Consider the following 14,644-nt stretch of genomic DNA (forward strand, 5'->3'; position numbering starts at 1 on the left):
TGGCTTTCCAGATTGAGTAATGCTCACCCCACATGTCTGAAATTCTCCAAACACTATTCCGGCCCTGCTGTAATTCTTAGAGCAGAGGTTCTTTGCCTTTTTAGTGTAATGGATCCCTCAGCAACTTGGTGAGCCCTTCTCAGAATAAAGTTTCTAATGCAGAAAGTAAAACACATGGGATAATAAGGGAAGTCATGTCCTTTGAAATCCTTATCAAAAATATTTTTCAAATTTTGTGATATAAGAAGTTTGGTTGCTATTATATAGTATAATATAACTTCATATCTAATAGCTATTGTTATTTTGAAGTAGTGGTGAATATATATGCTATTTTGAGATGTCTAAAACAACTGTAATGTGTTACAAAAATATCCATGATTTCTATCGGTGACAAAGTCAAAAGTATCGTGAATACTTCTGTGATTTGCAAGCTACATCCAAAATGGAAGGAAATCCTAATGTTTGGTTAGTGATTGATAAAAATAAAGATGTGAGTGGGCGCGGTGGCTCACGCCTGTAATCCCAGCACTTTGGGAAGCCAAGGCGGGCGGATCACAAAGTCAGGAGATCAAGATCATCCTGGCCAACATGGTGAAACACCGTCTCTACTAAAAAGACAAAAATTAGCTGGGCATGGTGGCGTGTGTCTGTAGTCCCAGCTACTTGGGAGGCTGAGACAGGAGAATCACTTGAACCCAGGAGGCGGAGGTTGCTGCGAGCCGAGATCACACCGCTGCACTCCAGCCTGACGACAGAGCGAGACTCCGTCTCAAAAATAAAAATAAAAATAAAAAAATAAAGATGTAATACTATTTTTCCCCCATTGAGCTCATGGGCCCAGATTAAGAGCTCCTGCCCTGGATCTGTGCTTCTCAAACTTCCATGTGCTTCTGAATCATCTGGGCTCTGTTAACATGCAGATTCTGATTCAGGAGGTCTGGAGTAGGCTCAAGGCTCTGCATTCTTGACAAACTCTAGGGATGAGTTTGTCAAGCTGGCTCCTGAGATGGGCACAGTCTGGGACGTATGGTACTGGGTAATGGTCACCACCTGGAACCATGATGGGAATCTGAGAGCAAGGGCATCAGCTGCTGGGGCCTGAGGGTGGGTTGGGGCCTTAAAGTGATTCCGTGAACTTCACAAGCTTCGTGGCAGTCTTGTGGTGACAAGGCCATTCCAGCATATCTCCTGATGAGGATGCAGAGGACACTCTAACCTGGAATACGTTCTCTCCACAAAGCTGAAGGGAGCCTGCAATCTTTTTAATGCTCCAATTAGAGCCTGAACACAAGACCTTTCCTTTTGTCTGGTGAAATCAGGCTGGGCCAGTTACATGAGACTTGACTAAAGGCTTAGGAATAACAGAGAAAAAAATAAATGCAGGCAATAGAATATGACCATAGAACATGACTTCAAGACACCCTGCCCACTCAGCAATAGGCTTTAAAGACAATCTTTTGTCCCTTAGACAGAAGGGCTGGACCTTTAGATGTGAAGCCCAATGAGAGAGGCAGCAGTCATTGTCAGAACATCCCTGAGGGGAGTATGAATCCCTGGGTTGGACGCAGTGAGGCCCAGGTCCCCTTATATGCTGGTTTTGGAGGTCTGGGATTTTATTAAGAGAGGTGGCAGGTCTCCCTGGCCCACTGCCCCTTTCCCACTTCCTGATTCCTGCTTACCTCAAAGTGGTGGATGCTGCCTTTGCACTTAACTTTCCAGGAGGCCACACCTACATGGGGCATTCCCTCTGCTTCCTGAATTCTAGTCTGAGAATCCTCTTTGTCTCCATTATGGGCTCTTTCATCACTATTCACCCTATTGAAGGAGATACTCCTTTTACTCACCCAAACGTTGTAGCCTTAAACTCACAGTCATGTTTGAATACAACACATTACATTTAATAACCATGCAAGAAAATCACACACACAGTGCAAGAGGGTCTAATCTGTACCAATCTTGATTTTGCATTTGTAATCTATCCCTCTCTGGAGTTTAGTTGAGAGCATGATCTTTGCAGCCACTCAGATCGGGGTTCTAATTATACCACATACAAGCTGTCTGACCTTAAAGAATTTGATTAGCTCAGTGTGCTAATCTGCAAAATGGGAGTAGTAAAAGTGTCTACCTCGTTTGACTATTGTGTGAATTCAATAAAATGATACCTGCAATTAGTTCCCTCTCTGGCACACAATAAGTTCCCAATATTAGTTGTCAATGTACTACCCTCACCTCTCACGGTAAAGTAATTATTTCAGCATTTAAGAAAATTTATTCTCTCACTGCAAGTACCATGCTTGTCACACAGTAGGTGCTTGATAAATGTTTTGTGAATAAACAAATTAAGCATATTCACAAGACTATTTCTGTCTGGGAAAGCATCCCTTGAGGCTTCTGACTGATGACAGTCACTGTAAGGAGGTCACAGCCCATTTTGATACATGATCAAGATATAACACTTGACTATTTCCCTTGTTCTTTGTATCCCTGTGAAATCATCATTAATATCCCCATTTTATCCCAAGGAAACCAAGGCTCATGGAGGCTTAGTGTTGTGCCCAAAGTAACACAGTTAGCAAGTGGCTCCATTGAGTGATGTCTCAGCAGAAGCCCAATGTGCCCTGAAATAGCATATGAAGTCTGTCTGAGATCCAGGGGCATGACTTATGATTCATAAAATAACTGTGTAGCTAGGGAGCTACAGAAAGAGATTAACAGAACCTGGGACTTAAGTCATTTTCAAGAAAGTGCAACAGCTAAGCATTAACAATTCATAGAAAAGACCCACTCTAAATGATGCTTTGTAAATGCAAAATGAAGAGACTGGGAAGTACCCAAGTCCAAAAAAAGTCGTCAGGACTAAATGTAGCTAAAGAGAGCTGGGGCCCAGTCAGTAGTCCCCAATCTGACTGAAGGAAGCCTGGGGCAACTGAAGATCTGGGTCTGCTAGGCGTCCAGAAAAGGGGCAGTCAAATAATACGACCAGTCAGTGTGTCTCCACTTCCACTGAGAGAGACAAGTGGCTCTGGACCAGACATCGTTAATCACAATTTCCTATCCCCTGACCTAATGTCTCTTTGTTCTGAACTCAGTAAGCAATCTCCTGATTATTAGTTTTTTGGGTAAGCTTGGTACCAAAAAGGGAATACTTGGTAGGAATACCCACCATTTTACATTTACCTTGGGCTCCTTAGTGCTATGGTTTGAGCTTGACCCCACCAAAATGCATGTTGAAACTGATCCCTAATGTGGTGGTGTTGGGAAGTGGGGCCCAGTGACAGGTGGGGACAGATCTCTCATAAATGGTTGGTGGTAGTCAGCGCTTGCTCTCTGTGAGACTAAACTAGTTCTCACAGGAATGCTCCCTTGAGAGTGGGCTTTAATAGAACCAGGACACTCCTTGAAATTTACCTCTTTGCACATGTCCGCTTCCCCTTTGATCTTCCACCATGTCTTAATGCAGCAAGAAAGCCCACACAGAAGCCAAGCAGATGCCAGCACCATGCTTCTTGAACCTCCCAGCCTGCAGAACCATGAGCTAAATATACCTCTTTTCTTTATAAATTACTCAGCCTTGGGTATTCTGCTATAGCAACACAAAATGAACCAAGACACTCAGTCTCTTAGAAGTTTAGTGACTGTGAGTCAATCTCTCTTAAGTCATGTCTCCCAGTTTTTTACTGGACTCAGGTTCATCAGTCTTTTAGGGATTTAGTGACTGTAAGTCAATGGTTCTTGAACCTGAACAACTACGAGCATGCTTATAAATCCAATGTCTGGAACTGCAAAGCCAAGCAAGGGCCATCCCCTGGTCCACAGCAACCCTTCGAAGAAGGTGCTTCTACCCTGGGAGACACCTCCCCACTTACCCCACAGATGCCTGTAATGAGATCCCTCCATCCTCCAGCCTCTGGCCACACGCCTGCACAGCAGAGTGGTGTTCACAGGTCACTTCAGTGGGAGCACAGTGCTTCCTCAGCAGAACTGAGAGCTGACAGGGGTGCAAAAATAACAGGCTTATTGGAAGAGAGCAACATTACAGACACTCAAGCACCCCTAAGGTAGAGGAAAAACAGAAAAGCTCTCATCTTTTTTCCTACCCATGGTCAGACATGTAAGAGCCTTGCTCCTCCCTATAGGAAGAGAAAGAAGCAGAGAGATGACGGGTGGAGTTAGATTTTCAAGGACACAGAAGGATTTGTAAACACTGGAGGCTGTCCCTCACTGAGGGAGAAGTCACCACAGGTGGGGCAGAGTCCTCCAGCTCCACTCAAGGGATGACATTTTCCTTTCATCTCTTTCTCCCCTCTGGGATCCAGGGAGTGATTGAGATAATTTACCATTTAATGTGGGCAGATGGCTTAATTAAGCTAAAGCGGAAGGCATTAACAGTGGCACTGAGTATGAGAATGACTCGGGGGTGGGACCCTGGGAGCCACCTGGCAGATGTGTCCTCCTCTGCCCTGTCTCCTGGACTGGTCCCGAGGCACTAGGGTGCAGGGTGCTCAGTGAGTAATTTGCCTGCTTGGGAATTTAGGCTCCTGGTTCCCCTGCAGCCTCTGCCAGCGCAGCCTGGGAAGGCCCCAGCTCACACATTGGGAAATGCCTCTGGTTTTGTGGCCAGTCTTCAGGTCTAGGGACAGCAGCAGCAGCAGAAGCCAGCATTGCTGGACCCTCCCTGAGGCTGGCTGGGTTCTGAGTGATCAGTCATCCATGAGATTGAAGCCAAGTCCCTGCTCTCAGAGAGTTCATACTTAGGTGGGGATACCAAATTCCTGGACCTCTGCAGGCTGGGCCGGAGAGATTCTAGCCCTTCTCCTAAAATTTATAGATGAGCAAACTGAGGCCTAGACAAGGGAAGCAACTGGCTCACCATGAGCCACAGAATAGGCATGAGAACTCAGCTCACCAGCTCCTGAGCTGTAAGTGCAGTATGTGTGTGTGTGTGTGTGTGTGTGTGTGTGTGTGTGTTTACATATGTGGGGAGTCAGATAAAGAAAGCACAGCTCCTCTAATTCCCCTTCCCCCTTCCCGCCCCCATTGCTATCTTCCTCAATCCATGGGTTCCTGTCAAGTCCTTTCCCATCTCTGTATTTATGTCTGAAGAGAGGAGTGGGAGCCCCCAAATAGGTAGTAAGTTTTCAGATTTCACTCATTCCAAGCCTGGAGCTCCACAGCCTCTGGAAACAGGTGTAGGGTGGCCCCACATCATTTCCTGGGTGAATTCTGCTTCCACAGCTCATTAACCATATCCTGTCTGTAGCTGGCAAGTCTGGGAGGAGAAACCCACAGCAAACCACCCTCCTCTCAGTCCCCCTTCCCCGCTCCAAGCACCTTAAAATGATTGCTTTGGCCCAGAGCCAGGGAAGTGATGAAGTTTTCCAGATTATGAGGCAAGGTTTCTTGTCTCATTAGCTTCTTTACTTTGCTATCCAGAAGCCCCTGCGCCACCACCACCACCACCACAGGGAGCCTGAACCTAATACCCCCAGGAGGATCTGAGTGACTTGGGGCAGGATGCTCATGGTCCTGTCCTCAGGGATGCAACTCTTTGCTTCGAGGAGGGCTCCTGGAGAAACTAAGCTGGGTAAAGATCACTGGGCAGCTCTGGGTAGGGAATGTGACACAGCAATTTGGTCTACGTGGGGCCAGGAATTTCCACTGGGAATAGCAGGGCAGCAGACCAGGGGATGGTGTGGGAGGTGGCCAAGGATGGTAGATAGAATTGCTACATAAAATACAAGACACCCAATTAAATATGAATTTCAGATAAACAACAAATAATTTTTTAGTATTTGTCCCAAATATGCCATACTTATACTGACAAAAAATTTGTTGTTATTTGAATTGCAAAGTTACCTGGCCATCCTGTAATTTTATTTGCTAAATCTGGCCACCCAAATGTTGGGGGAGATAACTAGGAGATGGTGTAGCAGGAGATTAGGGGATTGTGGGCAGCGGACCAGGCTAGACTCACCTGGGCCTCTGAGCTGGGCCTCTGTCCTCAGGGGTTTCGCAGAGTTGTAGACTGAGGACCTGTTTCCTATCCAGGCCAATTTCACGGGACTTGTTTCCGCCTTCCCTAAGGTCTCAGGGAAGACACCTTCCCTTAGCTTCTCCCATTGCCACTCTCTCCCCCAGAGTCTTCAACCTTGGCAGAGAGACAGAGCACAATCTCCTCCCACCCTGTGGCCACCAAGCACAAGCACGCAGAATCTCTCTGTTTGAAGGGCTTTATGAAGACCAGCTTTGGAGGCACACTGGCCTAGGTATGAACCTGAACTTAGTCACCCTCTAGCTGGGCATCATAGGCATGTAATTAACCCCTCTGTGCCTCGATTTCTGCGAAATGGTTAAAAAGAGAACCAACCTATTGTGATCAGCTAGTGGGTCAATGTTTACAAAGCTGATGGAACACAGCACTCAATAAATGATAGCCTAAACATTCCAGCTGGGTGCGGTGGCTCACGCCTGTAATCCCAGCACTTTGGGAGGCCAAGGCATGTGGATCACAAGAGATTGAGACCAGCCTGGCCAACATGATGAAACCCCGTCTCTACTAAAAATACAAAAAATTAACTGGGCTTAGTGGCGGGTGCCTGTAATCCCAGCTACTCGGGGAGGCTGAGGCAGGAGAATCGCTTGAATCCGGGAGGCGGAGGTTGCAGCGAGCTGAGATCATGCTACTGCACTCCAGCCTGGGCAACAGAGTGAGACTCCATCTCAAAAAAAAAAAAAAAAAAAAAAAAAAAAAAAAAATCCTAAAGCCCACAGGGAACCAGGAAGGGGATAATAAAAAAAAAATTAACATAGAGAAGTGACACAGGTACCAGATTCTTTCAAAGCTCTCTCTCACAGCCATTATCACTTTTTCAGAAATAATGGAAAGCATCAGTCCTGCATTCCCCTTTTACATCTGAGAGCAGAGCTCACTATATCATCTTTGCTCTTTCAAATCTCTCCTTTCCCAGGATCACTCTATCCAGCATTAGTCCAGATGGCAAGCTATGAATTGGAGTCCATTCCAATTTTAGGGAGCCAGGTGGGGAGTGTGCATCTCAGGGAGACCACATGGGAGGCTCTTCATTCATTCAACAAATGTTTATTGGGTCTCTCCTGTGTATACTGGGGACAGACAAGTGAATGAGACAGAACTTGCCCTTGCCTGCAAGGAATTTACAATCTAGTTGAGAATCTCATTTCATTCATTATCTCTCCCAACCCTTATTATCTTCACTTGGATGGTTCAGAGAACAGGATGGCGAGTTGGTTAAGATCAGAATGCCGACTCTATCAACTGGAAGTGGCTTTGTAGAGAGCCATGTTTAGCCATGCTCCAGCTCAATGGGGAAAGGTTTTGTGATGATTAGTGATGTCTGCCATGGGTGCAGGAAAGAGAAGTGGCACAGATGTTCCACTGATATGCACATCAAGCCTTTCCTTGCATTTATATCCTGGAAGAAAAGCCCACAACTTGAATCTCTTTAGGACTATAAATCCAAGCCTGGGGGGTGGAGTGATGAAGAGCTTCCCCACCCCTGGGGAAGGTGAGTCTTCAGAGCTGGCAGACCTAAGTCCCAGAAGAGGAAAGAAATAGACATGAGACGGAAGGAAGATTGCAGTTGGGCCCCTGAGTGGCATGCTGACAGACAGGAACAGAGTTCACCAGATAATGAGAGGAACCTGGCAGTGAGAAAAGCCCAGGGACAAGTGATACCTCTGTCCCCACTTCCCATCAAGCTTCTCTAGCTGGGAATGCCTTCCATGATGATAGGTGTTCTGCTGACCCTGGGATGACAGATACGATTGCAGCAGATGGCCCTGGGTCTGCTTGGCTAGGAAGGTGAGTTCAGGACGTAGGCACAGAAGCAGGGCACCTTCCTGGTACCTGAAATAAATTTTGGGCCTTGCCATTAAAACTCAGGGATCCCAATTATACATGTTCATGTGGGTTTTTAATACTCACACCAAAGGGAAGATATTCTTATAAGTGGGAGAGAACTTTGAAATCATCTACTCCAGGGTTTCTCAACCTTGGCACAATTGATATTTTAAACCAAATACTTGCTTGTTGTTGGGGCACACAGAGCCTGTGCATTGGGGGCTGATCAGCAGCATCCATGGATGATAGTAGCAATGCATACTCCCTCTCATTGTTACAACCCAAAACACCTCCATCTCCAGATGCTACCAAATGTCCCCAGGAAGCAAAGTCACCCCTGGTTCAAAACCATTGACTCATATCATCTCAATCTATGGATAAAGAAACTGAGGTCCAGAAAGGTGATCTGCCCAAGGGACATTTAGTATGTTCTTTGGTGACTCTCCCTGGAGAATTCTCTTTTTTTTTTCCTCCTTCTGTCCCTCCCTCCCTCCCTTCCTTCCTTCCTTCTTTTCTTTTCTTTCTTGAAACAGGATCTCATTCTGTCATCCAGGCTGGAGGGTAGTGATGCGATCATGGCTCACAGCAGCCTCGACCTCCTGGGCTCAGGTGATCCTTCTGCCTCAGCCTGCCAAATAACTGGGACTATAGGCATATGCCACTACACTGGCTATTTTTTGTATTTTTGTAGAGATGGGGTTTCGCCAGTTGCGCAGGCTGCTCTCAAACTCCGGGGCTCAAGCAATCTTGCCACAGTTTCCCAAGGTGCTGGGATTACAGGCATTAGCCAGTGTGCCTGGCCCATAAGCCACCATGCCCAGCCCAAGAATTCTTCTAATAACACCCCACACAAAAAGAAAGGGTCTTATAAATCTGCACCTAGTGAGATCATACAACTTTTGCACAGCTATATAAAACCTTTTAGAGTTAGCCTACATTTAACTGGAGGAGGGCTCTGCTCCTGTCCCCTCTCCTGGGGGTACTGGGTCTGGGGCCTTTTATGATGTTACTTCCCACTCCGACCTTCCTGGAATCTGGTTTAGAACAGCGTGTACCAGGTTTTGGAGATAGAAGCACTGTCACTCTCAGCTCCCATGGCAGTGCCACTGACTTGAATGTCAGACTTTATAGATCTTGGTATTGAAGGAAGACGAAGGCCCTAAGTTTCATCTGGAGAGGAAGAGCTCCAAGGTTGGTAGCAGATGAGCTATCTCAGGGACAGGTAAGGTGATGTAATAAGAAATGTGGTGGGCTGTCCATTTCACCAATAAAACTTATTTTCTTCTTTCTTAAAGAAAAGGACTTCCCAATGCTAATTTGTTAGAGCCCAGAGTTGCCCGTGGCATTAAAAGTGACACAGGGAATAGCATTACATTTCTATTATCTTCCTGATGAGGGCATCAAGACCTGCTGCCGCTATGCTATTTCACATTTCCAGCTAAAAAGCAAGTGATTTCAAAGGCATTTGGCTGGCCCTGAACATTTTTAATGATGTGTGTTCTTTCTTGACTTCACTTACATTATCACCCCTATCAAGTAAGCCTAAGTCCCTGTGATTATTGGAATGGTGAAAACAGATGGCTAAATTTAGATTTCAGCGGGATGTGGGGTGGAAGGTAATGCTGAAAGCAGAGGCTTCAGAAGACAGTTTACATGTCCTTTGCAATTTGGTAAAATCTGAGTCTCTAATAATGAAAAATGTGTGGGTGGTATTGGTATATGCCTGTGACCCAGCTCTCAGCATTGTTGAGAACTTCTGGGGGCAACTGTCTGTTATCAACTCACTTTTGCAGTCTTCCCCTTGGAGGTCCATGTTTGTCAGTCTTTAGTTTGTTTTTGGCTTGGTGACATGATAACACTATTCCTGCATGAGATACTAAGCTCCTGGGGCTGTTCTAAGATGTGTTGAATACAAAATGTCCTGCTCTCTCTGCCTGAAGATGATGCTCTTGCATTTAGATGCACTATAGGACTAACACATGCCAATGAGCCTCCTAAGAGATTGATGGTAAGTCGGAATTGTCGTGAGAAATAGAACCCAAACAGGCTGGACTGGATGGTCCTGAGGCAGAATGTGGGGCACAGGAGGTTGGTTTATGCTTTTGATAGTCAATATATTATGCCATGGGAGCTAAGTACCTATGTCTTCACTCCAGAAAAAGTCCTGCCAAGAAGTCCAGGTACCCATGAGGGCTAGTCAGGGCTCCCTCTCCTTCTGAAAAAGCTGGAGACACTGAAATTCTCTTTCTCTCTCTGGTCCTGGTGTCCTGTTTGCCTGAACACCATGAAAACCCAGCTATTTCTATTAACCCATTCTTCATGTATAGAGGTCACAGAACACTAAGGTCCTTTTTTTTTTTTTTTTTTTTTTTTGTATAAATTGAAAGGATATAAGTGTAGTTTTTTTACATGGATATATTATGTAGTGGTGAAGTCTGGGCTTTTAGTGTAACCTTCACCTGAATAATGTACATTGTACCCATTAAGCAATTTCTCATCCCTCACTCCACTCCCACACTCCCACCCTTCAGAGTCTTCAGTGTCTATCATTCCACACTCTGTGTCCAGCTGTACACATTATTTAGCTCCCACTTATAAGAGAACATGTGGTATTTGAATTTGTTTCTGAGTTTTTTTCACTTAAGATAATGGTCTCTAGTACCATCCATTTTGTTGAAAAATACATGATTTCATTCTTCTTTTTTTTGAGGCGGAGTCTCACTGTCACCCAGGCTGCTGGAGTGCAGTGGCGTGATCTCAGCTCACTGCAACCTCCACCTCCCGGGTCCAAGTGATTCTCCTGTGTCAGCCTCCTGAGTAGTTGGGACTACAGGCGTGTGCCACCATGCCTGGTTAATTTTTTGTATTTTTAGTAGAGATGGGGTTTCACTGTGTTAGCCAGAATGGTCTCAATCTCCTGACCTCATGATCCGCCCGCCTCGGCCTCCCAAAGTGCTGGGATTACGGGGACATCCAGCTGATTTCATTCCTTTTTAAGTGGCTGAATAGTATTCCGTGGTATATACATATCACATTTTCTTTATCCAGTCCTCCATTGATGGACACTCAGGTTGATTCCCTATTTTTGCTATTGTGATAAACATACAAATGCAAGTATCTTTTTTATATAATGATTTCTTCTCCTTTGGGTAGATAACCAGTAGTAGAAGTGCTGGATCAAATGGTAGTTCTATTTTTAGTTCTTTGAGAAATAGCCATACTGTTTTCCATAGAGGTTGTACTAATTTGCATTCCCACCAATAGTGTATAAGCATTCCTTGTTCTCTGCATCCTCACCAACATCTATTTTTTTGACTTTTTAATAATAACTATTCTGATTAGTATAAGATGATACTTCATTGTGGTTTTAATTTGCATTAAAACCTGATGATTAGTGATGTTGACCATTTTTTTCCTATGCTTCTTGGCCATTTGTATGTCTTCTTTTGAAAATGTCTATTCATTTCCTTTGCTCACTTTTTAATGGGGTTATTTGTTTTTTGCTTTTGTTGTTGTTTGAGTTCCTTGTAAATTCTGGACATCAGTCTCCTACTAGATGCATAGTTTGCAAATATTTTCTCCCATTCTGCATGTTGTCTGTTCACTCTGTTGATTATTTCTTTTGGTGTGCAGAAACATTTTAGTTAAGTTCTAGTTGTCTATTTTTGTTTTTATTGCTTGTGCTTTTGAGGTCTTAGTCATGAATTCTTCGCCTAGACCAATGTCCAGAAGAGTTTGCCCTAGGTTTTCTTCTAGTATTTTTGTAGTTTCAGGCCTTACATTTAAGGATTTATCCATCTTGAATTGATTTTTGTATATGGTAAGGGACAGGGGTCCAGTTTTATTCTTCTGCATATAGCAATCCAATTTCCCCAGCACCATTTATTGAAAAGGGTATCATTTCCCTCGTGTATATTTTTGTTGACATTTTCAAAGATCAGTTGGCTGTAGGTATGTGGCTTTATTTCTGGGTTTTTAAATTCTGTTCTATTGATCTTTGTGTCTATTTTTATGCCCATGCCATGCTGTTTTGTTTGCTATAGCCCAGTAGTATAATTTGAGGTCAGGTAATGTAATGGCTCCAGCTTTGCTATTTTTGCTTAGGATTGCTTTGGCTATTTGGGCTCTTTTTAGGTCTCATATGAATTTTAGGCTTGTTTTTTCTAATTCTGTGAAAAATGACAATGGCATTTTGATAAGGATTGCATTGAATCTATAGATTGCTTTGGGCAGTATGGTCATTTTAACAATATTAATTCTTTCAATCTATGAGCATGAGTTATTTTTCTATTTGTTTATATCATCTACAGTTTCTTTCATCAGTGTTTTGTAGTTTTCCTCGTTGAGATTTCATTCTTTTTCATGGCTGAATAGTATTACCTCCTTGGTTAAATATAGTCCTAGGTAATTTTGTTTTGGTGGCTATTGTAAATGGGATTGTGTTCTGGATTTGCTTCTCAGCTTGAGTTTTATTGGCATATAGAAATGCTACTGATTTTTGTGTGTTGATTTTGTATCCTGAAATTTTACTGAATTTATTTATCAAATCTAAGAGTTTTTCGGAGGAGTCTTGAGGGCTTTCTAGATATAAGATCATATCATCAGTGAACAGAAATAATTTGACTTCCCCTTTCCAATTTGGATGCCTTTTATTTCTTTCTGTTGCCTGATTGCTCTGTCTATGACTTCCACATTAAGTTCTTAATAACGTTTTAGTCCTAAGGAAGCTCCTTATGTTCCTGGGTTGGTTCTGGGAGTGTTTTGAGTCCTCTCTACCATCAGTGCAGACTCTGAAATTTGGATGACTCCCTCAGAAAACTCAGGGCATCCAGAGAACTTAGAGACAACTAGTTTTGCTACCTGCTCTACTCCTAGGTGAGTGGCTTTATCTATAAGTTCCAGGGCACCTCCCTACAGACACCACTCACCCATATCCAGTGAGCATGTGCTTTGAGCTCTTCCCCCAAAATGAATTTGAGTGGTTTCACCCACATTCCTCAATGCTCCTTAGCCTCCCACTGTGACCAGGAGCACATAGTTCCATGATTTGCTGGAGAGGGCCAGGGTGGCCATCAGTGGGCAGGGAGGAGCAACACAGTTCAAATCCACAGCCCAAACCTGGTAGCCAATTCTCCGGTCAGTTTTTGAGTGCCAGGCTCGGCATTAGTTTCAGCGGAGGGAAGGAGAGATGATAACCCAGGGTGTCTGTTCTTTCCAGACTCTTCGTCTCAAAGAAGAGACTGACACAGAGATAAATAACTCTCATAGAAGGCAGACTGTTTTGTTGCAGTACCAATAGAATGCCAAAGTGTCTCCACTAAACCATGAGAAGAAACTCATGATTTAGTGAGGGTTTAGTGTTGTATTTATCTGCTTCCTTAGCACCAAGCCCAGGGTCAGGCCCATATCTATGTACAATAAATGAGTAAAGGAACCAGTTGAGGAAACACACAGCACTTTCTCTCTAGGGACCACACCAGGTCAATGAAAGGCACTCTGTAGCTCTAACTAGATGCCCTCTTTCAGCTCCTGGGTTCATTTTTCTCCAGGAAACATTATACGCAGTTACAGAGGTGAAGCTATCCTCCTTCCTCTCCTTGCTCAGCTTCTTAATGGTCTTTCATTCTGCCAAGGCCAGTTGTCAGGGGAACTGCGGAGATTTAGATAGACACCACAACCACCTCCAGGACTATCCCTTGGAGACTTGGGAGTGAGCATTTTTATAATACAAGGAAATCAGATTACATTTAGATAAATGAATTTTAGGATGAATTTACTGCATGCAAAGGACAGAAAAGCAAACCAAAATGAACGAGGTAGTCATTGTAAGGTCCTAAGACAGCTCATGGAAATAAAGTGCAGCCAGTATCATTTTGAAAATTGAATCGGAAATCTGAACTGTTAGGGCTCAAGGTATCCTCTCTCTTTCTCTCTCTCCCCACCCCCTCTTTTTCTCTTTTCCTCTCTCACCCTAACTATAAGATACCTATTCACTTTCCCACACCTCCAATCATGGATTATTATGAATAAGATGTCATGATTATGAGTGGCTAAGTCTTCTGTCTCCTCAAGAAAACAGCACTATTGTGTGACTACAGCATCCTATGGAAAATTTCAATCTTATTATAACCTTAAGAGCTCTGGTTTCATAGCCATCCAAGCCCTCTTTGAAATGACTTATAGTCCCTGTCTTTGATTCTCTTTCTCTGGGGCCTCTATGGTGTCTCTATGGTCTCATCTGTTTATACATTTGGGCCATTTTTCTCTCTGCAGCTTGTTCAAGAAGCATCTCTGCCTCTTAATAACTTCAGCCTGTTTACAGCATTGATTGTAGGTAAAGTTCCCAACCCTCAGTAACCTTTGAGCTCTGATTGCATTCTGGCTGTGCAGCACATACTTGAAATTTTCAAGAGGGTGAATCTGATTGGCTGCTGACCAGCCAATAGATTGTTCAACATTGAGACAGGATCTGATTCTGGTCCAACCAGCTGTAGCTGGATGGTCACATAGAACACATAAGGCAGTCCAGCTGGTCCCTTCAGTAGGGCTTACAATCCGAGACAGATCATCACAGAAGGAGATGGAGTGGGCCAGGTACCCCAGAACAAAATTACTATGTTAGATCAGTTTCGAGGTCATCAGAGGTCCACAGCTTTAGGGAAAATTGTGGCGGGAAGGGGGGATCTGTCCATCATGGTGTGGACAATTTAGAGGAATATGGGGTAATTATGGGTGAGTGTGTGTTATAACCTAAGTGAGTCTTAG

At 44.1% G+C, this 14,644-nt stretch overlaps 1 non-coding gene across 1 annotated transcript; it reads right to left on the reverse strand.

The window, feature by feature from the left end:
* Window positions 1-13,934: 13,934 nt before the first annotated feature.
* Window positions 13,935-14,058, reverse strand: LOC115932348 (small nucleolar RNA SNORA25). The gene has a single exon (XR_004068637.1). It is a non-coding gene; the product is annotated as a small nucleolar RNA SNORA25 (small nucleolar RNA).
* Window positions 14,059-14,644: the final 586 nt, after the last annotated feature.

Source organism: Gorilla gorilla, chromosome 1 (assembly GCF_029281585.2).
Source record: "Gorilla gorilla gorilla isolate KB3781 chromosome 1, NHGRI_mGorGor1-v2.1_pri, whole genome shotgun sequence".
Taxonomy (NCBI): Eukaryota; Metazoa; Chordata; class Mammalia; order Primates; family Hominidae; genus Gorilla; species Gorilla gorilla.